General features: G+C 39.8%; 1 pseudogene; it reads right to left on the reverse strand.

Moving 5' to 3' along the window:
* LOC122792346 overlaps nucleotides 1-27,841 on the reverse strand; it is a 71,762-nt pseudogene that overhangs the window by 35,139 nt on the left and 8,782 nt on the right.

Genomic DNA, 27,841 nt, shown 5'->3' on the forward strand with positions numbered 1-27,841 from the left:
ACACTGACAACACCATTAAGAGTCTGCACCAAATCAATCTACAGTGCACACAATCTCACCACATGTGAAATTAATTCATAAACAAATCTTCAAGTTCATGTCACACCTGAAATTTTTCAAGCCAGTGAATGCATGTTCATTCATTTTCTTTGCATCTCTCACTTGCTAAACATTTCTGCCTTTTTTTCTTTGACTTGCAGATATGAGAAAAAAATATTAGACTGTGCACCCTTCGTGCATTCCCTACTGCATGCTCTGCATAGCTGCTTCACCCTAAACAAAATGGCAGTCAGGTTGAATGCATTTCATTTTGAGTTACCTCATCATACTAGGGCAGACCAGTAATTTTTGAGGCATTTCTGTTATTACAAATAGTTATGACAGCACCATACTGTCTATTACAAGTGGATTTTAGCTTCATTATTTGTTATATGAATATTGGTTATTTCTATCTCTCAGTAATGAATCAAGGCATTCACAAGACTCATAGTCATTAGTTCTATGCCTTAATGCATTTACGTATGAATGAAGTGATTCCTTTCCACTAAGTTCAAGTATCAAATAAATGGTGAATATAGAGCAAACTATTTTTCAGTGCACAACAAATACTGAACTTGCTTTAAATGACAGTCATCAGTCTGCTGTTGTTTAATAATATTAAAAGTATAAAGTATATTAATAGCATCATCTTCAGCTAGGTGTTGTAACTCACATCTTTTCCTTCTTTCAAGCTATTCTGTTACCATTGTTTTCAGTTTTCTGCCAATCCACCCTGGAGTACTAGATATGCTGGTAGGCTGACTAGGATGATGGACATGACAAGTGATAAAGTATTTACAAAAGATGTGAAGATGCAAATAATTTTGATTTTTTTTTACCACAGCTGAAAGAAAATTGTTTAGTTTTTTTACTATAGTTGAAAAGAAATGGCTTTTTGTCTTGAAAAAACTTTGTTCTGATGACTTGTGACTTTTTATTTTGAATTTCATTTTTGTTTTAAGGATTTTCTGAATTTATCCAAAGTGTTTGTTCAGGTGTCCAGTTTGTTACATTGTTTGCCAAGATATAATACTTTTTTTTCCTTTTTGTATCCAATATTGTTTGTTTGCTTATTATGCACACAGTGAGTCATTTGGTATGCTCCTTTGAAATAAAATGTCGCTTTTTTGCCAAAAATTTGTATTGTTAGAATATATAACAAAATGTCTGTTGGTGTTCTAACAGTAACATTTCTTTTTTGTTGTGTTCTTGTTCCATCAGTACCTCAGATTTGACAGCGAAACTGAGCAAACAGAAACAATGAAAGCCTTTAAAGCAGCAGACTGACCGAAACAATAGAAAGATATTATTTTTTTGTGTATACACCATGATCCTGGCTGACACCTTGTATTGTGGCTCTTTTGTTAAGATTTGTTCATAACATTACTCTCCTGTAGGCCAGATACACACACTGAGGAGCCATAAAATTAACAAACATACATAGTTCGATAAGGGCAGCATAATTTAACATCCTGCATGCATGTTTAGCCTTTTGGGGCACTGAAAGACACATTGCACTATATACTATAGTTTGGCAAATGAGTTCCCAGGCATTGTAGTTGTGTTACTTTAGGTTAATGTTCTTCATCTTAAGAGTTGCTTTCATGACTGAAATAGAACTTCCTTTGGCAAAGCAGAGGCCAGAAAGATAATTGCCAAACTACTGTTTTCTATAATTTTGTGCATTAACTTCTGATTTAACATGGTGCCTGGTCAATGTTCCTGTGGACATTTATATTTTCTTGTGGATTAGCCAATAGTAAGTATAATTCAGTGCAGCTTCAATGCTGTTGTAGCTATATTCAGCTAGAACATCTTTTCAAAGCATATCAGTGCATGTTCTATTTTATTTCATATCCAATTAAAGCATATTGTAAAGAGATCTGTATTGCTAATGTAGAACAAGCATTCTTAGTCTTTTTTCCCTCCCACTCACTGTCTTACCCAATTCATTTTGTTTCTGTGAGGTCTATATATGTAAGCATATTATAGGTATTATTTCATTATGGGGAAGTTAATGTGATTATATGTGACAGGCAAAACATTTTCAACACTTTTGTGTTATAGTGACAAAAATATGGTAATTCAGATGGTATCACTACAGGTGTAATACAGTTTTATGTGGTATTTTTTTTATACAATGCAAATGGAATAGACTTTAAAGAATAGGGCACTGGTATATTTCTTGCTATCATTCTGTTGATGCCTTCGGCAGATCTTTCTAAGAGAATCAGAGTTCAGATATTTACATTTATATTTTATTTACAATTTTCATTTCATTACCTTATAAAGGCTAGTGAAAACACATTACTGGTACATTTTCCCCAGTTATCTGGTGAAAACCTGTGGCATTTGCAGCCAAACAAACAGCAAGTATGTCACGTAATGGGATACAGTGCTTTAAGATATTTTGCATAGACCAATTTGCTTGGGGAAGGTGAGATGATGTAGAGCAAATTTATCTGTTTTGTTGTTTATGGAACTGAGCAAAAGTACAATACATGGAAAAGGTCTAATACTATTCAGTGGAAATGAAGAAAGGCACATTCATATAAAGCTTTGCATGAAACTTCTATTCCAAAATGGCCTGCAATCATTAACACATAAACATAACTTTCTTGGGTGGCATAAGCCAGGGAACCTTGTTGGCTAGGCTTATGTAGGCCCTTGGGCCGATAGCCTAGTACCTACCTATGAACCTATGAACACACTGGTGGCGAGTTCTTAGGCAAAGTTATAGCCAAACAGTCATGCCTTAAAAAAGTAATGCTCACACTGATAATACTATTAAAATGTTATATAATGGACTGTATGTATATTAATGAATGCAATTTGTAATATCATTAACAGCAATTGAAGGAGTATGGACAACGTTCATTCTTAGCTTTAACCAAGTACAATGTGTTATCACTGGCTACTCTAGATATCATTGTGTGCATCACATTCACCCCACAAGGAGACATCTGCTTGGATTTTTGAGAGATGGGAAGGGATTAACATGTGCTAGTGCCTCTAATCATATGTATCTGTGGAGAGAGTCCTTTTATATATACCATCCTTTTCCAAGAAGGCAACATGCAAAGTGCAGAATGCCCACTTTTTAAATACTTGAGTGCAGAATCTTCCCTTCCATGTTGAAATTACTAGTAGATCATGACATTCTTTGGCTTGTAATGTTAGGGAAACTGTTATTTTCAGTTAGACAATGACTGAGCAATACATAGGACTAGGATTTTGTTTTGTCACAGCAATTGTGACTTTATTTGATATCATGTGCAATAACCATTGTAATTATTTGGAGAATTATTTGGTTCAAAGTGGCAATCTGGAAATTTTATTTTGCCATTGCTATATGTTGTGAACCATTGCGTTTTAATCCAGATTACTAGTACAAGATTACCACAAACAGGAAACATGGCATTACATCGATGGATCTCTCATCAAGTTCTGATTCACAGATATAAAATTATTGACACTTACAATGAAAAAAAATGAGATGCTACTGAGATGAGTGACTACCTTGTGGTTCTAAAGCACTGTACTGTAAGTTTCCATGTCAGGTTACCAAAAACTCAGTGATACATTTAGAGTATGTAACACATAAAGTGAAAGCACATCTTTACCTGTGATGCCCATTATTAAGGTGTCATAAATTAACTTCCTGATATGACATGCAAACCTGAAGCTCTGTTTTATAAGAGGTTTCTCATAGTATGACTGCGGTTATAAGAACATTGCAACGTATGTTTTCTATACAGCTTCTGTTTCTGGTTTGTCTGCATTGCTAGGTTAATGATTTCTTTTCATTTTGCACAATAAAGTCACATGTAGAATGATGCCATTTTGAGGACTTCTGCATCACACCATCTTGACAAATCCATTTAACAGATCTAGTTCTTGAAAAAATGCATTAACTGGTTCTGTGGAAATATAGATTTTTGCTGGAAGATAACAAAATGTCCTGCATTTTAAATAGAAAGTTTCTTGGATTACATTACTTCCACTTAGACACCTACCAATTGAGCCCTTATTCATATGTCATTATACCTTCTCTGGATTTGTTAATAATTCTGAGGATCTTGCTCTAGGCCTCCACTGAAAATAGGCTATGCCCTGTTCCACTGCTTGGTTTAAAAATAAAAATAAATATATAATAGCTAAATGCATTTTAAACTCTTTTGAGACCTATGTAAATGTGTGTGCTTAAATCATAAACAACTAGTATGGATTTAGCTGACCAACTTATTTGGTCATACTCCATGCAAATGGATATAGTAGGAATGAAAGGTTGATTTTTTAGATGTAGAGCATACAGATTTACTTAATTTAATCCCCAGATATAACAATTACATATATTGCATATGTAGAATTTATTATGTTTTGTATATGTGTTGTGGGATTTATGGTACAATCTCAGTCTCAGAATAGAATTGCTAATAGTGATGGCATGTTTAACAAGTGAAATAATGCAGTAGAGAAACATTAATTACTTAAGGGTCATGCTTATGTAATAAAGTAATAGCACAGAACATATATGGACTCTTTAAAGATACACATAGTAAGAGTAAGAGAAAAGGCCCTGTCTTTCTTATGCCTTCATTTGACACATACTGTAGTAATGCCAGCAGTAAACATGTAGTACACATCAAATGTTTCTTAGTACTCTTCGTTTCAAAGATCTGCTCATGCAATGTGTCACCTGATAAGATAAAACCTGATGGAATTCTGATAATTATTAAAGTACAAATAAAACTGAACATTTGTAATGTGCGTAGTTCAGATTAATTTGCAAACAGATGACAAAATCATGCCAAAAAATAAATGACTAATGCAGTTTACATTTAAAAAAAGGGCCCAGATAATATGCAGTATTAATTTAGCTTTGTAATATTTAAAATAAAATGTCACTAATTGTTTTATAATCTCTTCTGGCTTGCAAATCTGTTTTACTTCCTTGTCTTAAATTCTAGATGGCTCATTTCAAAGGATAAATGTTCCAGCCTTCCAATGTAATGTACACTACAACAATGAGTATAAAAAACATACATCTTTAGACTTCTGTGTCTGTAACAGGCTCCCATTGTAGCCTGCCTCTGTTGCATACTTTGTCAGATCAAATGCTTTGCCAGCTTTCCTTAGCATTGTAGCTTCTAAAGTAATCTAGTAGATCACATCAGACCCACTACTGACTCTTCTTTTTCTTTTCTGATCCTAGGGTTAGTGTGGTTACACATTAATCTACTGACGTGTTAGGTACAAGATGGTTATTCTAGAGGCTTACAATAAGTCTACAAGGTAGGAATGGTGTCTAGGTTTAACCATGTCTGCTGTAATACTCACCTGTCATCATGGCCTCTTCAGCACGAATCAGAATAGCTTCATTTTCAAGCAAAATCGATGTTTTTGTTGAAGCCACTGCTCTGTAATTGTTTTTTGTAGAAAAGTTCAGCTTCATTTGAGCATATGATCGCTGAGAAGAATCCTGCAGTTCACATTTGTGAGTATAAGTTTCTGCAGTCTTATAGTACAGGCACGGGATGCCCTTGCCAATATGTATTTTTTATGTATTTGACAATTAATATCAATAGGGAAAATTGTGGAAAGCACAAAGTAACCAATAATCCAAAGAAATGTGCACCAAACCAGCAACAGGAGACTCAAATTCCATTTTTAAAAATTTATTACACCAATATACACTATAAACGGACGAACGAGGACAAAAAATAAATATGAATAACTGTGTTTTATTTATTGAACATCATATATTTAATTGGGTATATGACAGATACATGCACGCATGCACATACACACACACACACACACACAGACACACACACACACACACACACACACACACACACACACACACACACACACACACACACACACACACACACACACGCACACACACACACACGCATGTGCCCTCACAAACATGCAGAAATGAGCACACACAGGCACACGTACACACATACAAATATTACAAAACAGAACTTTTTCAGATATTAATTCTTTTTAAACGTTAAATAATATTTCCATCTTTCCTCATTAATTATGAAACATGAATAGGGAATGAACTATACCTTTTGTCCGTCTAAGGTTTCTCTGAAATTTCATTGCATACTTTCTTTTTTAAATAGCGACAGTGACCTCTAGTGTGTCTGTTCTTTCATTTCATGTTTAGTTCAGAGGTATTATTTTTAATGTCTGCTTCTACCATTGCAGGGGGACCTGAGGAGTCATCTTCTAATGTCAGTGCTTGCTGTTGTTTTATTTAGATGATGATGTGTACATACACTGTTCTCTGGTGAGCCTTGCCTTGTAGGAGATGCTACTACACAATTTTCATTTGAAGGTTATGCTACTGAGCAGACATATAATATACATTCTAAGAAAAGGAAAGGAAACTGCTTGTATGTTTTGGTTTCTTTCTATAAATGTCCACAATAAATATGATTTTTAGTGCTGTACAACTGACAAAACTGTATGATTTAAAGGCAGCGTTACTATAAATACTGGAATCTGTAATTGCATTTGAGTAAATACAATACATAATACAGTAAACAGATGTGATTTAGTATATGTAAACACTTGTTTTATTGCAATTTTATCTGTTTTGAGAACTCTTAGAAAAAAACCACAGAAACTAAATGTTTTGCATTGCAGGTCTTCTCAGCTGATTTAATTCCCCAGGGCATTATTTATTTACATGCAGAATCAATCTCTCTTAACATTACTTCATATCAAGTTGCTGTTTAGCTATCAGTGAACCTTCATTCATAACAACATAATAACTTTCAATAGATGATAAGTCTTGTCGGGAACATCCTTTCAGAGATTACTGTAGTTCATTAAGCTTTCCTAGAGATGCTTTCAAGACAGAGGCCCTTCAATCTGATTTATTTTTCCGCATGATAAAAATTACACACTAAACTGACTCATCCTAGTAGCACAAAATATAGACAATACATCTGACTGCTAATTTGGCTGTTGATTGCTAAAGAGCAATCCGTAGTTTAGTCCTTTTTCAAAGAGCAAAGCTGATGCACTTTATGTTCACTACCTGTGTGTTTAGTTCTTGTATCACTGTATGCAGCCAGCGACCCTTTCCTGTCTATGAACAGCACTGTTAAGTCAGAGAATGCAGAATATGAAAGCTCCAAACTCTCATCTGCCATCTGGTTAGGCTTAGAGTAACATGGGTAAAACATCTTGTTTATTAGTGTATCTGTTCTGTATATGCATTTAAGTATTTATTTCTGAGCTGGATACCCAAATTCATGTTACCAGAGTGGAGAAATTATATATATGTGTGGATATATATATATATATATATATATATATATATATATATATATGTGTGTGTGTGTGTGTGTGTGTGTGTGTGTGTATGTATAGAGAGAGAGCATAAACCTATTTACTATCGACCTAAGAAGTATATGCAATAAAATAACTTCCCTGCATGCTTGGATAGAACAAAATAAACCAGATATATTAGCCCTAACAGAAACCTAGCTAAACCCCAGCATAAAAGATACCGAAATTCTACCCTCCAATTTCACCATATACAGACTGGACAGACCAAAAAAGAAAAGTGAAGGGATAGCTCTCCTTTATCCCTCCATACTCAATATAACTATACCTTCACAGTGTACCCACATTCCATAATGCCAAAATACTAATAACTCCCTAAACCTTAACAACTCTAAAAATATTCTGAATGGCGCAGTGGCATAGCAGTTAACACTGTCACCTCACAGCCAGAGGGCCGCTGCTTCGATTCTTGGCTGGGGTGCCTTTTGTCTGGAGTCTGCATGTCCTCCCAGCATTCATGAGAGATGCATACACTCTCAGGTCTCAGACTACCTCCTTACTAACAACCTCCTTTCCAATACTCAGCATGGTTTCCGACCAAACCATAGCAACACCACTGCCTTGCTCTCCTTTACTAACACTATCCTTCAGCATAAAAACAATGGCTATCTCTCCTCTGCTACTTTCCTAGACCTATCTAAAGCATTTGACTTGGTCCCACACAAACAACTTATCTCTGTCCTCAATAACCTATCCTTCTCTCAGTCAGTCACCAACTGGTTTCAGAGTTACCTGCCTGACCGCCAACAAACCATTGTATGGCAGAATGACATATCTCCCCAACTACCTGTCTCCATAGGGGTTCCCCAAGGATCCATCCTTGGACCCCTACTCTTCTCTGTTTTCACCAATAATCTAGCCTCTGCCACCAAACATGGCACACTCATACAATACGCAGATGACGCAACCATCATCTGCTCAGCCCAGTCCCTACTCAAACTGCAAAAAGTCACACAGGAAGCCTTTTCCTCTGTTGAAACTTGGTTATCCGATGCCCAATTAATACTCAATCCAAACAAAACTAAACTACTCATCTTCCAACCCACCAAACATACTCAAAACAACTCTCACTTTAACATCACAGCAAAAGACAACACCACTATATACCCAACTGAACACACCAAATTGCTAGGAGTGGAAATAGACAATAAACTAAAATTTGTCATTCACATATCCATGACCATAAAAAAAGTCCACAAAAAACTAGGAGCGTTATACAGAAATAAGCAATTTCTCACCAAAGCAGCAAAGATTTCAATAGCAAATTCCCACCTTATCTCCACCCTACTTTATGCCTCTCCAATATATACCAACCTAAGGCAATGCGATCTAAACAAGCTAGAGACCTGCTACAACAAAATCGCCAAATTCACCACAGGGACATCCTACCGTAGTCACCACTGTCTCTCACTTGCTCAATTGGGCTGGCTTGAACTCCCTCACCTCCTTCAATGGTATCAACTCTCACTCACCCACAAACTAGTAAACCATCCACTAAATGTCCCATCCCTCCAGACTCTACTCCAACCCTATCGTACCACCAGACCACTAAGATCCAGCAACAAAAACCACTTGCAGATCACTAAAGCCAATAACTCTGCTGGTGAAGCACTATTCTCTTGCACCATAGCCAAATTATGGAACTCCCTCCCATCCACAATTACCTCCATACCATCATGCACCCACTTCAAAACTTTACTAAAAGCACACCTAAAAACATGCTGGCTATGCCCTTGCAACTCCCACTCTAATATCACCCACCCCATCCAACCACAACCTTTCTTTCCACTCCACTAACTACCTTGATTATAGAAAGCTCAGATGCTCATAAGCTTAATATTTATTATACAGCAGGAACTTCTTATTGTAACATTTGTTAATGTCTGTTATGTACTTTACAGGTAAAGATTCTAGTTGTCTACTGATGTACTATGTTCTTCATCTGTAAATATGTTGTAAGTAATTGCTATGTTAAATTAATTGCTATGTAATCTAATGTAACTACTGTCTGTTTATTTTAACTGTGGAGCTTTTCTCCCCGGGCCTCTGCTGAAAATGGACCTACGTCCAGTCGGACACTCCTAGTCAACAAATGTAAATAAATAAATAAATAAATAAGTAAATAAATAAATGTGGGTTTCCTCTGGGTGCTCTAGTTTCCTCCCACATTACAAAGAGATGCACATCTGGAGTGTTTCTCCCTGGGCCTCTGCTGAAAATTGGCTTCATTCCAAGTCGAACTTTTCCAGTAAACAAATGTAAAATAAAATAAAAAATATCTGTATCATCATAGTCTACATCCCACCCAGAAACAATATACCAATCCTGGAAGATATATTGTCCTGGAGTACTGAAAACATCAAGGTAGAAACAGTCATCCTAGGTGATATGAATATAAATTGGCAAACCATCACTGCAAACTACCCCACCACAAGTATTGACCTGTATGGCTTCAACCAACTCATCAGTGAACCAACAAGATTCAAAAAAGACTTTACTAGCCACTCTACCTTAGACTGGATCCTTGTATCTCACCCTACCAATTTCTCCTCCTCAGGTACAGTCTTGGCCGCACTAAGTGACCATCTTTCAACTTTTCCCATCAGAGCCACCACTCACCTTCCTAAAAAATAATCCATAAAAACTCCACACTACTAGACTTAACCAACAAACACTCAACTATGCCAATAACCAACAACAACAAAAAAAGAACAACACTACTTTCTCCTTTCAGTCCATACCAACCAGTACAATAAAAAATCTACTGCTCAAACTAAAATCCTGCTCCATATCAGCTGACACCCCAATACCTGAAATTCATGGCTGACTCAGTTGTGTATTCGGTCAGCATCCTGATAAACAGATCCCTCTCAGAATGTACAGTCCCTACAATATGGAAAATGTCACACATAAAGCCAATTCATAAAGGAGGACACTCCATGGAAATATCCAATTTCCACCCAATATCAATTCTATCTCCTATATCCAAAATCATGGAAAGGTGTATTCACCAGCAATTAAAGAAATATCTACTCCAAAACAACCTGCTCACTGAAACTCAGAATGGCTTTAGGCCAGATCATAGCCCAACCACTGCACTATTATCCTTCACAAACACAATTAATGAGGCCAGGGACAAAGGATACTTAGTATCTGCAGTATTCCTGGACCTCTCAAAAGCCTTTGACACAGTTTCACATACTTTACTACTAGGCACACTATCCAGCCTAGGATGCTCCACTACCACACTTCAGTGGTTTCAAAGCTACATACATGATCAGAAGCAGCAGTCAAGTGGTCTAACTAACTCTCCCTTCCTACAAAATCGTACAGGAGTTCCCAAATGTCCTATTTTAGAACCCCAACTGTTTAACCTATTTACCAATAATCTACACATCTCCTGTTCCCCAGGAACATTAATTCAGAATGCAGATGACTCATACTTAATCTTTACCTCTCATACTCTCCCAGAACTGCTAATCAAACCCAGCAATCATGCAGAGCAACTGAATCCTGGCTCACAAAGGCCCAACTCTTACTAAATCCCCCCAAAAACACAAACTTATAATCTTTCACCCCAAAAATACCACCTTCAGCCTAGACCAATTTAATATTCTCGCAGCTGACAAAACCATCATAGAAAATGTACGAGAAACTAAACTCCTAGGTGTTATTATCAATAGCAAAGTCAGCTTTGATGTTCATATCCAACAAAACATCAAGAAGACACATAAAAACACTAGGACTGCTTTGCAGAAACAGATAAATCCTTACCACTCCAACTAAGACCACCCTGGCTATAACCTTCCGACTCTCCTCTCTATTATATGGTGGTTGTATCTGCAAAACTCCATCAAGACTAAATTGCAACAATGCTACAACAAAGTAGCACAGTTTGCAACAAACTCCAACTACCGTGTACATCACTGTATACCACTAAAAGAAGTAAATGGGCTGGAACTATCAAGCCAGCTTACATATACACACCTAACTACAATTCACAAGCTATTATACTGGCCCACTGCCTGTCCTGCCCTAGTTGACCTAGTCCAGTAGAACAACCAAACAGACCACTCAGATCTGAAGACAAAAACCTTCACAAAACCTATAAACTTTCCAGAAACCAAGGAAATCACTGTACTCACACTTTATTGCAAGGTTATGGAATGCCCACCCACATGACATTAGGCTAACTGCTAGCCTACCTCTCTTTAAAGCCTCCCTAAAAGAACACCTAAACAAATCATGGTTATACACATGCCTTACTCCAGGCTAATCCACTTCTTTCCCTCCTTACTAACCTCCTGCTCCTAAGCTAATATACATACTGTACCTACTATCACAATAAAGTTATGGATAATATGCACCTTTCTGTCTCTAGCATTTTACTGATTTTTCCAGGGGACTAATATATTGACTGACCACTCCAATCTGTGTCATGATACTCAAACACATTTTAAGTTAATACTATTTACCCTAAGGAAAAAAAATTAAAATTGTAAAATAGGAATGGTAAATCTATAATGAATTTTCCCAGTACACTGGCCAGCATACAGACTCATACAATGGCAGGTTATAGTGGTTGCTAAGGACATAGGCTCTGGTTTAGTGCAGTAACTAGGGTATACGCAATTAGGTGTATGTAAATGAGCTAAGTTTATTGAATAGCAAAATGGGCCACCATGTCCACAGGTACCTAACTGTGTAAGGCCTACAATGTGGTAGTGTAGGCAGAATTGACAGCTGACATGAAAATGAGGTGTGTCACTGTTTGTGTAAGCACATTGGAGTTCACCGCTGAGTTGAGCAGTGCTTAAAGTGGCAAATGCTTGGCAGTGCTTAGCGGTGTGCAAATCTGCTTAGCTGAGCTGAGGACTGCTTAGAATGGGACTACTTAGCAATGCTCATACCAGCTAAACAGAGCTAAAAATTGCTAAGTATTATTCAGACAGGTCCTATTTAAGCATTGCTTAGCTTGTCTCAGCACTGTTTAGCACGGTTTAGGGAAAACAAGTGTTCTACATGACAACATACATATATCTTGATATTAATTACTCTTATTGATACTTTATTGTTATGTGTTTATATTTTACTTTAATTACTGTACCTTGGTGTGTGTCTGGATTGTATTGGACACTTGTGTTTAACTGGTGCTTTTCACCTCATATATCCACTGACACTGGGATTCTGGACCAGCTGCACTAACCTGGTTGACAAATATCAATAACGAGGGCAAAAAAACAATCGACATACAAATAGAAATGCTTTCCAATGTAAAAGCTGAATGGCTAAATGGCCTGTCTTAGTATCTGAACCATGCACCTACTGCACATGAAGCAGTGATTCTAACTACTCAGCTAACTTGACTGTGAAGACTTCAGCTATACATTTCCATATAGTGTCTTGATACATTTAAGCACTGCTGAGCAAAGCACAGCAACATGCAAACCCGCTCAGCTACGCTTAAACTTTATAGAAAAAGAAATAAAAAAAAACATTAATTAAAAATTAAACATTACACTTCAAATTATTAAATAAGTGTCTGAGGACACTTTCTTTATTGTTTTAGTGCCGTACGGCAGTTTAACAATGCAGGGTGTGTGTTACCGATACTGTAACACACCCCCTACATGACTTTGCACTTCACATTCTTAAATAAGTTTCCGAGGACACTTTCTTTATTGTTCCAGTGCTGTATGGCACTTTCACAATGCAGGGGGTGTGTTACGGCTACAGTAACACACCCCCTACATGACATTACACTTGACATTCTTAATTCATCTTTTTAGTGCCGTACAGCACTTTCACAATGCAGGGGGTGTGTTACAGATACTATAACACACCCCCTCCATGGCATTACACTTGACATTCTTAATTCATCTTTTTAGTGCTGTACAGCACTTTCACAATGCAGGGGGTGTGTTACAGATACTATAACACACCCCCTCCATGGCATTACACTCAACATTATTAAGTGACACTAATTAAGTGTTTGAGGATACTTTCGTCATTGTTTTAGTGCTGTACAGCCCTTTAAGAATGCAGGGGGCATTTTACAGGGGGTCGATATCAGAAGATCGAAGTTTCAAAACTTCAAATCTAATATGGTTGACATCATATGATTGAAGTCTTTAAAATTCAACTCAGACAGTGCGGAAAGGGAAGAAGTCACTTTTCTGCACTGTAGTGCGATCTCAGAGATGGTATATTTAAGTAGTGGGTGGTGTGGGGTGCAAGCCCCCCTGCTTAGAGAATTTAAATGGTTTACTTGTGTAGTTTGTTGTGTTTTTATTACATTTTCAAAGTTTCATGACTTTGATCGTATGGCGTCGACCATACCAGATTCAAAGTTTTGATACTTCGATAATGTAATATGGACCCTTTTACAAGTCTGCGAGCACTGTAACAAACCACCTAGCACTCATTCAGTAACCTTTTACATGGGTCTCCCTCAGTAGCATGCCCTTATTTATATGCAAGGCGTGCTGCCGAGAGGGAGCTGCAGATATGGCCACCATACACTCCGTGTAGGAATAACGCTATTCCTACACATAGGAATAATGTTATTCCTACATGGAGTTTATTAAATCCGGGGGCTAAACTTTCTAAAATTATTTTAGCTGACATTATGACTGTAGAAAGCATTTTTGTCTATTTTTGATAGTGTGTGCTCTTATGTATAGTTACTGGGTTTTCTCTCTCTGTTTTGCTTACAAAAAAAAGTAGTGCAAGAATCAAACTTGGTAAATATAGTACTCCAACAGAATTACAATTAGACATACCAGAACTGCCTATAGCTCTTTCATAATTTCCACCATGACATAAGGACTTCTAAAAATGAACCTAGAAAATTTGCAAAAACTATATATATATATATATATATATATATATATATATATATATATATATATATATATATATACCATTGGGTTTCTTGGCTTTAGTACATCCCTTCATGTGACTGAAAACACATTTTCAAGTTATGTCCTGCCCTATTAATAAAGAGAGGTTCATCTCTAATTACTTTAAATAGATCTTCATTCTGTTTTAAAATGTTCCATTTCTTACATGCAATATTTTTACATTATCACTGTCTATATTTTATGATAGACATAAACCAGTTTTCCACTCTTTTTCATTTTTTTTCTAACCGCTAAATCAGTTGTGGTATTTAATATAGGAAAATAAACTTTGTCCCTTTCTCTTTTCACTTTTAAAAGTCATCTCCAAATATTGTTTTGTATACCCTGTCCACAAACAAACCCAATAATTTATCTAATTCATTTAAAAATAATTTGTCATTAGTAGTCTCACTTTTAGCACATTCCTTTTTACATACTAAGGATGACAACTCATAGCATGCATATATGAATTCATAACATTTCATTTCCAAACAATTTCAGAAACAAACTGATCATTAGTATCATTCTTTGCTAGATCGCTATCCAAAAAATCCAACTTTTCTTTAGATACTGTAAAATAAAATAAAAAAAAAAAAATATATATATATATATATATATATATATATATATATATATATATATACGTCATTGAATTTGCATAATTACAAAATTCCTTTAAAATGACTCAGGACCTGACCACAGCAAAAAGATTTTAGGGGGAATTCAATAAAGCCTACATGGAATGATTTTCCATGTAGGCATAGTAGCATGGAGCTTACATGGAAGTAAGCAGCCGTACGATCTAGTAAACAGAGCAGAGGGGCATGCATGAGCACGCAAACACAGACTTGTCCGTGGCATGCAAATCACCTCATAAGCAGGTGAATTGCATGCAAATGAGGGTGCTGGAGTGATCCAGCAAGCAGATAGGCAGTCCTGCAGACCCCATGTTGGTGTCAGAAGTGTACACGGAAAATTTCCATGTACAAGAAAATAAAAAGTGAACAGGGGCTGTAAAAGCTCATTTAAAAGGTCAGAAATTGCATAGTAGGCACAGATATGTACAAAACTATGCCCTGTGTGTCCAAATAGTAATGCAAAATAATTGAATATAAGTTTTTTTGAATACCCGTATTATGTTTGCATGGCATGCAACAGTGCACAAACAAGCTGTTATGCAAAAAAAAAAAAAAAAAAATATATATATATATATATTAAAAAGTGTAAAACAGAAAATAATAAATATGTGACAATAATGCATTATAGGACCTTGCGTGGAGTATGTACAATGGTAGATATCTCTGGATGCTAAGGAGGCAGGCCCTGGAATAGTGTAGTATCCAGGTTATGTGCACGGATCTGTATGCAAACAAGCTGGGGTTACTGAACTGCAAAAATGGGTTACCATGTCAGCAGATAAAATACATGTAGCCCCAGAACTGTGTTGGTGCCACAGGAGATCTAGCTGACATCAAAAGAGGGTGTATCACTATCTGTTTAAGCATATTGGAGCTCAGTGGTGCCTGTTTGCTTGGCGCACCTCTCAGCTAAGCAGGGGTGTGTGTCCAGTGCTACTAAGCTTTATTTAGCTTTGGGGCATGTGTTTTAGCTGATTTGAGCATGTTTGCATGGCATGCCACTGTGCTGAGTGTGCCTGCCAATGGGGGTGTGTTCAAGGAGTGCTGAGAATTGTTTATTTCAGTGGTGTGGGTTTGCATACCATGCCACACTTCTTAGCAGGGAAGGCCGTTTAAAAAAAAAAAGACAGAAAATTGCCTGGGAAAGCCAATCACGTATAAATTACTGATGATCCCTGTTTCACTTAACCTGGGCCAGTAAAACCCCTCAATGATGTACTTGGCAGGTGGAATGCATCATAGTTAGCCAATCACACAGGCTGCATCTGCAGCAGAGCACTATAAAGTATGTATACACCCTACATTCTGATTTTTTTCCCCATACTCTGCACCAGTGGAGTACAGACTTGGGAATGTTAACTGAGGGAATGCTACGGGATGCTGCAACTCTGCTACATCTGAATGTGCTAGATGCTGAGGTCATTGCGGAGGCTGCTGTTGACAATAGGTCTAGACTGAGAAGGAGAAGAGTGCTCAGGCCCAGGGTAATTTTCCAGGAGCTACATGAGCTGGAGACTGTAGAGCGCTACAGGCTGGATAGGGACATATTACAAGAACTCACCAAGCTCTGCCACCCTCAACTCAGATCCAGAGCCAACAGATGGGAACCCATCCCAGTGGAAACAAAGGTATGTGTAGCCCTTAGGATACTAGCTACAATTACTTTCCAAAGACCAACTGGGGACATGATGGGGGACTCACAGGCATCAGCATCCAGGGTACTCCACCAGTTCCTGGATGCCATGCTACCACATGCCAGTGAGCATATTTATTTACCCCACACCCCCTGAAGAGAGGGCCAGCAGTATGCATCTCTTCTGCCATGTAGCACACTACCCTGCCATACCGGATGCCATAGACTGCACTCATGTCCACATCAAAGCACCACCAGGTGAGGAGGGTAGAGTCTACGTCAACTGCAAGGGGTGTCACTCCATCAACTGCTAGGTTGTGTGCAATGCCCAGGACATTATCATGAATGTGTGCTGGCAGCCCTAGCAGTTATCATGACTCCCATATCTGGCATGCATCACAGCTGTACCAGATGTTTGCTAGGGGGAACATCCCATATGGTCATCTACTGGGGGATGCTGGCTATGCACTGGAACCGTGAATGATGACACCCATCAGAAATGTACACACACTCACAGAGGAATGCCATAACTAGGAATGCCATAGAGCATGTGTTTGGGCTGCTCAAGTCATGGTTCCAGTGCCTCAATATATCTGATGGAGCCTTGCAGACTCTCCAGTCACATGTTGCACAGATAATCACAGCATGTGCCATGCTACACAATATAATCCTGTGGAAACAGCTGTGACAGGACCATCACAGGGAAGGGACACACAGTCCCCCACCAGTGCATAGGTCCCCACAGCCACACCCACAGGGAGACATGGAGGAGAAACACTCTGAGGCTGTCCCTGTAGGCAGACATAGGCATGCCCAGTATGCTCTGGTCTTGGCAAAGAGACAACGCATAGCACATTCGCTGACAACCTAGGGTCTTAGGGACTGAAACCTCACTCTGACTTGCATACATAGTAAAAAGGATGCCAGCCACACCACACAACCTGTACCTTACCATGTATTGGCTGTGTACATGCATCAGACAGAGTCAGCCCTGACATACAGGTCTCTCAACTGTTGCATTCACAAGGTAAGTCACTCTCCTTTTCAACAAATGTATGGGGTATTAGACTATGGTAGCATATGTATGGACCTGCTGCATGTATGCAAGGGAATAGAGTGGGCTGCAGGGCTACTTGCAGAGAAGTAACAGCTACTTGGGACAAGAGGTACTCTGTCCAATACTGAGTGCCCCATAATGTGCATTAGGCGACATGGCTGAATAACCCACTGCAGTATGCAAGGGAAATGCCAAACAGTGGGGTCATAGGTTAGACCCATGACCATCAATGCCAGAGTCGCCTACCTCCAACACATCAGTGTTCCATAAAACTGCAGTAACAGCATGTTTGCAAGGATATACCAGCAGACCACACAATCCCAGGACTATCACAAAGAACCTGGTCACATATCATATTTTCTACAAAATGCAGGGGTCACAGCAGGGGTCACAGTGTATGTCAGTCTGCTGCTGATTGTGTGAGGAATTAAACCTTTCTTTCCAGTGGCTAGTGTGACTCACTGGGCTAAGTACATTAGCATGATTGATGGTGTTGATGGCTTGAAGTTGGCTGCACCTACAATGTTTGCATGTGAGGTACTCGTATGGTGGGAGTCCCACAGACTGTCAATATCCAACAATCTGTTATTGGAAGAAAGTTGGACAAAGCCAGGGACAATGGGGAACAGAGGGCCAAATCTACAGACATTATACATGCTCTGGGTCACCTAGTAGGTGGCTAGTGCAACAGCCATTTGCAACAGGCCAGATTAGCAGCAGGATGTAAAGTCCATCACTTAACTGTGTCAGTACTTACAACAATCCAGTGAGCTCCATGTAGTAGTATATTACCAGAAAAACAAAACTGCATGAGGAAGAGAGCAGATTTATGGGGCAGAATGCTGGACATCTTGCAAAAACATGTATAGTGAGAGGTATGTGGACTGTCACCCTTTGTGTGGTGTTACATCATGTATGCCAGTCACATCATACCTACAACTGCTTAGAGCAGAAAATCTGGACAAAGCCATGAGCAATAGTGGGACAAAGGCCAAAATATAAGGAGAAGGATTAATTACTGGCCAGACAAATGTAGAAAGTTCATAGAATAACAGGTCAAGCATTAGCATGGATTTCCTGATGTGTATGGAGTTAGTAACTCAAATGTCTGTCAAGACTTCCAAATGTCAGTCTATAATGCTTTGCCAATAATGTACCAGAAAATCCCAATGCTATGTACAATGTGACATACGTATGATGCAAATCTCTGTGCATTCTATTACAATCTGTATGGTTGATATGTATGAGACCTATATTATGTTCAGCACACAGACGGGGAATGCCTTGGACAAAATACCATAGAGGTGCTGGAGTGCTGAAGCAGGTGCAGCAGCAAACTGGCTGCAATGCACAAAATCTCGGAATGGAGTACAGGTAGGTCTGGCCTGGAGTCACCTTGTAAGTACTGACAGTCACACTGGGCATGCTGCTACACTTAGCTGACTGGAGCCTATATTTGATGCCTCATCTGACCAAATAACTGTTATGTGGAAATATGTCTGTGCATACAGACAGCTATACATATGTATCTGTCTCTCCCTATCCCCCTCACACATGATTATCCTATCTATCAGTATGTGGTATATGCACACACACACACACACACACACACACACACACACACACACACACACACACACACACACATGCTATATGTCTCCACACCCATCAATGCCGTCTACTGTGGTGTGTCCACTATGGGCAAAGTCCAACTACTATGTCATACATCCAATGTTAGACAAAGAGGTGTGTGTTATTACAAGTATATGGGGACAGTCCAGCAACACCAGTGTGCCACAATAACAGACAGCAATGCAAACCTACTGCAGTATATCTTTCCTGTAGACATCATACCTCTCCAGTATACAGATGTTTGTGGAATGTGTACTTGTGCCTGATACATGTGGACCTTTTGGCACAAACATGTGGATGTCTGACAAACGTTTGGCCAATAATTGATTGTTGTTGTCAGAATATATAGAATCTGGCTGTCACACGCCAGATCCCTCAGAAAACAGCTATGCTACAGTAATATCTGTTAGTCTATTCATAGTCTTACTTTAGATGGCCAACATGTACACTCTGTCACTGAGGGTGGGCCTGTGTTCCCCACTCATAATGGCTATGGCCTGAATTCTTGCTGTAGGGGGTTACCAGGTATGTTAGCCATAGCTCTGAAGTGATGAGATACAAATGTCAACAAAGCAGTGACCTACCCAGAGTACATCAGGGACAGTCAGGAACACCTTTACAATGTCTAAAATATTACTGTGTGACATTTAGAGACTGAGAGGATCTGGCTAACAGTACATCATGTGATATTACACCTGTGTCCACCCTTATGTACTGTTAATATGTGTGACTCATAATCCACTAGCATTCGTACAGGAGCCTACCATTGTAGGAGGGAGTGAGAGGGCCACAGCTGTGATTTGATTCACAGCAGGCACAGCTGAGAGGCATGCCTGTAGCTGTTGGACAGCAGAGTATCACCAACATGTCATTCCCATATATGTACTACAGGCCTACTGTAGTAATCCCTATTACCCATACCTCCATCCTCCCATCTGCATCCCACTATTTGGGGACATGTATTACATACCTGGTAGAGTGATGTGATCCTTTTGTGAACAAATCCTCAAGAAAAAAAAGCTTGCGAAATTGTAGTCTGTCTTGGTAAAGAACATACAGACCTGTTTCCCATAGGCAATCAATTCCCTTTTGTAGGTAATGCTCGTTAGCAGGTAAATGCCTGTGCACCAATTCATGGCTCAGACTTGCTAACTGTATCCAAAACAGCTGGGTTGCACTTTCATTAGCCAATGACATGATACCACATTGGAATATTTAAGGCCTTCATGTAGGCCTTGGCCCCTTTCTCAGTCTTTGAGATGGACATTAGTGAGGTGTGGAGCCTGCAGCATCACAGAAGATAGGTACAAATACTGTCCACTGTTGAGATTTATGAGGTATGTCCACAGTGTTGCATGCTATGTTTGGCCATTGTCCCACGACATTGTGATTATCTGGTAGTTCAGTATTAAACATTGTGGGTTGAGGTCAGTAAGGGGGAAGAGACGTGATTGTCAGACATCATACCCATCTGAATATGCATGCTGATGCAGTGGCAGCTAGTCTATCAGCTTACTATGTTTGTAGTGGCAAACTGTGAAACATGTCCTTGTTGCTGGACCGTTGCACCCCCCCCTCCTTTATGTATAGGTTTTGTCAGGATCCCCTGTTCTAGGGGGTTGTGAGGCATGGCAGGTCTGTAGCAGGTAGCTTAACCTACAGCTGCATATGTTGCAGGCTGCAGCTGCTGCTGCAGCCTAGGACACATAAGAAGGCATGTGAACACTTTAGAGGACATGAAACTATGTGTAACTGAGGTAGCAGTGTCAGCTCTCTCGTTACAGCAGAACCAGGGTGAGGGAACCCTTTACAGTCCGCTCGAGGCATGTGCTTAAGGTACATCTGTTATGTAACATTGTCAGTCACAGAGTAGTAGGTGATATATAATTAGGCTATATGAATATGTGCAGTGTATCCCTACCTACAAGCCTTTGACTTGCAAACATGGGTAGCAGTTAATTCAGTAGCAGCAACCTGTGTGGGTTAAAATTGCATGACTCAGTCATTATTTGCTGTATTCACAAGAATGTAATTGAAGTGCAACACACTGAATTTGAATCCAGGACTGTGGATGGCAAAATGTGCTGCATGCATGGCATTTAACAGACTGAGCTACTGAGTCAGTGCTGCAGCAGGTGTATTTGCAAAATATATGTACATGCATACAGTCTGTGACATGTTTTCTGCATCCATCAGTATGTGCATGGCTTTCAAAGGCAGTTGTGCAGCAGGGTCCCAGTTGTAGACATATGTACTTTGCCATTGGTGCCTTAGCAATTGTGTTTAAAGATGCTGCTGATGAAAGAGGAGGGTTACCTGCTATAATACCTCTCAACCTGTTGGAGCAAGAACTGTGGACAAAGCCATACATAAAAATGGGACACAGGGCCAAAACTAAGGACAATCTTGACATATTGCTCTTACAAATGTAGACTGTTGATAGAATAACTGGATTTGCATTAGCATGTGTTTTCTGAAGGATATGATGCATGACACTCAAATGTCTGTCATGATTTTCTAACCTCAGTCTTTGATGATTTGCCATTACTTTACCAGACACATATGTTTTTGTGAAAATTGGGCCAAAGGTAGAGGGCAAAACTGTTGGCATTCTGCAACAGTCTGTACAGTTGACAGCTATACCTGCTATCCCAGGCCTCATAGGTTCTTTGGTTCATAGGTTCATAGGTGTGTACTAGGTTAATGGCCCTGGAGCCTTTACAAGCCTAGCCAAAAAAATTGCCCAGGCACTATGCCACCTGATGTTAGTTCACAGTGCCCCTATCCAGTAGGGCAACTGGAGTGATCCGTGGGGTGAACTTTCTGTTTCCCATCCACTCATCAAGATTTCTCTTGAAGAGGGCCATTGAGGTGCTCTGCTTGACATAAATAGGAAGCTTATTCCAGAGTATGGGCAGTCTTTGGGAGGTGAACCTGCCCCTCCAGCATGTTCTGCTAATTGTGGTAATGAGGTTGTGATCTCTGTAGAGTTTGGCATGGGGGGATTGGGATTTCCTTAGGTGTAGTATTTCAGACATGGCTTTGTAAGTTAAGCAGAGATCACCTCTAAGTAGACGATCAGAGACTGCGAACAGCTGAAATTTCTTGAGTCTGTCCATGTAGGACACATGTTTAAGGCCTAGGATCCTTTTTGTGATGTACTTTTGTGGCCTCTCCAGCTGTTGTAGGTGTCTGGTCAGGTACATACCAAACAGAGAGTTATATTCGATGATTGGTCTAATGAGGGATAAGTAGTGAGGGATGATGACCTCTTTCTTCCTGGATGCGAAACCTTTGGTTATAAGATGTGCCACATAGAAGGACTTTCTCACCACAGTGGCAATGTGGTGGTCGAAGGTGAGGTCGCTGTCGACCTGGGTGTCCAGATCTCTTATGGCCACTTCAGTGTTCAGTAGGCTCCCATCAATGTGGTAATTTGTGGGAACTGAGTTTTTTCCAAAGGGGATGATAATGCATTTTTTGGCATTAAGTTTCAGGCCATGGTTCCAGCATCAGTCATTGGTCTCAGAGAGGCCCTTTTGTAGGATGTCTACATCACTTGGGGAGTTAATAATGACTCCTAGCTTGCAGTCATCAGTGAACTTGGCCAGCCAGAGTCATTCTGCGTTGGCCTGGACTTCTGAGAAGTAGATGCAAAACAGGAGAGGTCCCAGGACCAATCCCTGTGGGACCCCACTCATGACTGATTGACAGTCTGATTTGGAATCCGCAACTTTCATTCTGTGGATCCTGTATGTGAGCCAATTTGCAACCCACCTAGTGATGTAAGGATTGATGCCTAGTTTGGTGACTTTATCAATGATACCTGAGTAGGGAATTATATCAAAGGCCTTGGCCAGGTCGAGGGAGGCTGTATGCACTGCCTTACTCTCATCCACAGCCTGGGTAACTGCCTTGAAGAAGTCAACCAAGTTCAGCAGGCAGGATCTCCCCTTGACAAAGCCAAACTGTGTGGGGTCAAGAGTTTGGAGATTGCCTATATCTTTGTTAAGCAGATCCATAATGATGATCTCCATAGCTTTGCATACCAGACTCATCAGGCTAATGGGGTGATAGTTCCCAGGGTCTGTAGTTGCTCCCCCTTTATAGATCTGGATGACCGTAGCAGTGTGCCATTTGTTAGGGACACAGCCTGAGGTAAGGCTTTGATTGAATAGGGCACACAGCTATGGTACCAGTTTTGTAGCTCATGTAGGATGCAGCCAGGGATATTATCAGGTCCCATGGACACTGTATTCTTGGCTTTGGACAATGCAGCTTTTACCTGTGCTGTAGAAATGGTGGGTACCAGGATTTCTTCTGGTATTGTGATATGGCCCTTGGGGGGAGAGAGGAGTAAAGCTGGCACTGAATCTGTCAGCCAGTATGTTGGTTATATCTGTTGACTCAGTATAGGAGGTGCCATTGTGCAATAACTCAGAGCAAATCTGGGTATTGCCTTGGAGGTTTTTGATATAGCTATAGAAGGCTATGTGGTTGTTTTTGGTGTCAGCCGCAATTCTGCCTTCATGGCTTGCTTTAGAGGATTTGATAAGGGATCTCAGCTTTTTGTTGAGACTGATAATGGAGGTTTTCCAGTCTTGTGACTTCATTTTTTTCTGCAACGGTTTCTTCCTTCTGTTGTAGAGTTTATTGATGGCTGGGGACCACCATATTGGCTTTTTTTTTTTTGGAGAAGAGTGTCTTAGTTCTGTTTGGTATGGCAAGGTCTATGCATTTGTGTACATGCTCATGCAATGCATTGGTGTATGATTTGCCAGTCATGCAGCTATTTTGCATTGGCATAGGTGCTGAGAAGTTAGCCACCTCTGTTTTTAGGAGCCCAAAGTCGACTTTAGAGAAGTTTTTCAGGGTGGTCACCTTAGCAGGGGTTGTAGGTGAGATGTAGATTTCCATGGTGATCAGTTTGTGGTTGGACTTAACCAAGGATGAATTGACTATAGGTGTGGAGTAATGGTCTGCCATGTTGGTGATAATCAGGTCAAGGATGTTGCTTCCTCTAGTGGGAGTCAGAATGGGCTGGTCAAGGGCATTGGAATCGATAAATTTCAGAAAGTGTTGGGCCTGTACATTGGTATTTGAATAGTTTTCCCAGTTGATGGAAGGGTAATTGATGTCAACCAGTATGAGAGTATTGAGTTGGACCTTAATAGATTCCAGGGTGCTTAGAAACTTGTAATGAGAATCTAGCGACATGTTTGGGGTTCAGTAGCAGGCTATGACTTATATTGCTGTCTTACCCAGTGTTAGTTGTAGCTGAAGTATCTCAGATGCATTATGTTGGACTACCAGTCTAGAGGTGTGTGTATTCTTTAAGAATATGGAGACACCACCACCTTTGGAGCTTCTGTCCGTACTCTGGGGCTGAAAGGTATGGAATGAGTTGTAGCCTGGGAGCGCAGGGGTACTTTCTGCCTCTCTAAACCAGGTCTCCGTTACAGCACAGATGTCGACATTCTCCATTTTGAAGAGAGCTTCGAACAAGTGCATCTTCAGATTTAGACTTCTAGCACTGAGCAGCCTGACCCTCAGATTGCATTTGTTTGTAGCTGTTACAGTGAAATTTTGGTCTTTGGAACACTGCATGCAAATGGCACTATAGGGGTGGCAAGAGCCTTAGCCAGTACCCGTACATGTACATCCATTATAATTTATTTGACTATGTACTAATGTAGTGCCTGCATGACAGTCCCAAGTACACTGCCATTTTTCTCATTATATGTACTGGCAGTGTGTCAGTGGCAATCAGTATATGTTGCTGGAAACACCTGCTTTAGTTCAGAGCTGAGTCGCCTAGTGAGATAATGCATTGTGCTATAGTTGCTTGTGGCCTGGGTTTGATACATGACAGGGGTGATTATTTTGCAGATGTGCCTAACAGTGTGAGAAACACATAAGATGAGTAAGCCACTTTTAAGTAGTTTTAAGTAGGTTTGCATGGCCCGCCGCTTAGCTCTGCACATACTCGCACTAAAAATGAAAAAAAAAGAAAATAAAAAGAGGGTGATAGGAAAGTGGTGAAATGGGGGCAAGTAGGAGAAAAGCATACTGAAAGGCATCTAGGGATATGCAGGATAGGTGTAGGAAAGGACCATAGCTCTCCATTTCTTGTACAGCAACAGCTGTGCAGGTTTACAGATTTTGTACATGAATTTCGACCCTCAATCCACTGACAAAGGGGTGAGGACAACAGGAATGTGTTGGTAAGCTAATTGGACCTAATTAGTTGCATCCAGTGGACACGTGCGAAATGGAGAGCTATGTATGGGCAATATTTTTTGTGGGACAGGTGCCCTTTTTATTTTTTAAAGGAGAGAGTGGAATGTTGGGTAAGGGATGTAGGTATATGTGGGGAGGTAAGTTGGGTAGGAGAGGTTGCATTTGCAGACAGACAAAACAGCATTCAGGGGCTGTGTGACACATGAGGGGGGTAAACACCTTGGATGGGGAGAGTGTTGTGGAATCAGAGGTGAATGTGCTTCCAGATGGCAGTAGCATGACTGAGATCCCTACCCATGGGCAGTCAACACTGCTCCTTCACTGCTCCAAAGGTGGCTGTGCTAGAGGCTGGCCACTGAAGTCCACAGGCCCCATCAAGCTGTCCAGTCTACCCTCAATATGGCACAGATGGTCATAACTCCTATGCACAATCCTGTGCACCATGGCTGGTAGTTTATCCTGGGTGGCTACATCTCCTCTGCCACCACTCCCAATGGGGGACAGGCCCCATCCCCTGAGGCAGTTCCACCTGAGGGCAGTGCAAGGCCAGCAGAGGGGGCACCGCCAGCCTGGGTCCCAGATGCACTGGTACTCAGTGCCACAGCCAGCTGAAGTGAGGTAGGTAGATCGCCAGGAACCAGCGTACCCTTTTGTGCTGTATTGAGAGTAGTATAGCAATGTGTACAGGCTAGTTATGAGCAAAACATTTGTTAGTAATAACAGCATGCTGGAACATTGGCAATAACCCAATTTCAATGCATATTATAGGGAACACAACAATACATAACATAACAGGCAGTATATGAACAGCATGCCAGTAACCATTATGGCATAAGGCCAACAACATAGGTAAATCAACAAGATATGTTAACATGCAACCATTGTAGTACATAACAATAATAAAATACATGCCCAAAATAATGTTTATTGCAGAATAGATGTTAATAGTAAACCATAAACAATGAATAACAATAATAGATATATATGAAGATAAAGGGTGGGGGGAGAGAGAAATACAGTCCATTAATACCATTGTGAGCTAAATAATTGACAACAGTAGTACTATCTACTCTACAGGTCTGTCCTTTTTTATGTGTATAGGTGCCCTATAGCTGCTGTAGCATGTACATGCCTCTCAAATTATCTACATGGGCCAGGCAGTAACACCTGCAGGTATTCAACTACACAGAACACTTGCACATCAGTCGGACCTATATAGCTACCAAGGTGTTATGTGGGCTGATGTTCTGTTACTTTGCTTTTGACATCTCTCATGTCAGTGATACATCAGTGACAGCGGGATTACACACCAGTAATTACATTCTGTGACAGCATAACACTTGAGAAACATATATGTGTACAGTACAGAGAGTAAACAACTATCATGCTTTGCTTGGCAGGCATGGGGATAGATACCAATAGCAATGACAGCACAGACATGTAGATCAGATGTCCTAATCAACTGCCACAGCATTTGACAGTTACTCCAGGCATACAGCCACACCAACATTACACATTTTACTTCTTTATTTCATTTTATTAACAATTGTATTTATTTCCTTCAGTTTCTGCATTATCATCACATGTCTGGTAATGAGTTTAACAATCTTTGACATATGTACACACAATTATATCCCAATAATATGGGATACCTTGTCCATTTACCTGTAGTTTCTGTGGAGAGAAAATCTGTTATCATAACGTAACTGATTTAGTACTATTTATTACTATATGGTAATGGATTCAAACCCTGGTCTGTGTGTGCCAAAATGTACTTCATACAGAGCATTTAACAAACTGAAGTACTGAGTCACAGCTGATTAATGATATTAATGATTGACTGATATTTGCCTAGAGCTCACCTGGAAGCAAAACAAGACCTGGTAATAGTAGACTGCATTGACAATTGGACACATATGCATGTAATTTCTGCATGACAGAGATACTAGGTTTACTATTCATTACTACATTAAATGCAGGTGGACACATGATATTGTTTGTGGGTGGAAATATCTGTGAAGTTTACATACCATATCAGATTATTGGGTTGGCTATCTCACCTGCATACATTTGTGGACAGTATATATGCAATCTACAGCTATTACACTCTTATACTTGCCTGCAGCACCATACTTCAGAGCCTGAATGCATATAGCTGAAATGCAATGGTTAACACAAGATAATCCTGATATACACAATAAACCGTGGGTGTTCTTGCTATAGCTTCATGTGTTATTGCAGAACAGGTATTATACTTCATGTGTTGTAAAACAATTGTGACTCTACAGTTATTGCACAACACTCTGTATGAGATATTGCTTAAGAC

The sequence above is a fragment of the Protopterus annectens genome, chromosome 1.part2 (genome assembly GCF_019279795.1).
Source record: "Protopterus annectens isolate FY-2018-M chromosome 1.part2, PAN1.0, whole genome shotgun sequence".
NCBI classification, from domain to species: domain Eukaryota; kingdom Metazoa; phylum Chordata; order Ceratodontiformes; family Protopteridae; genus Protopterus; species Protopterus annectens.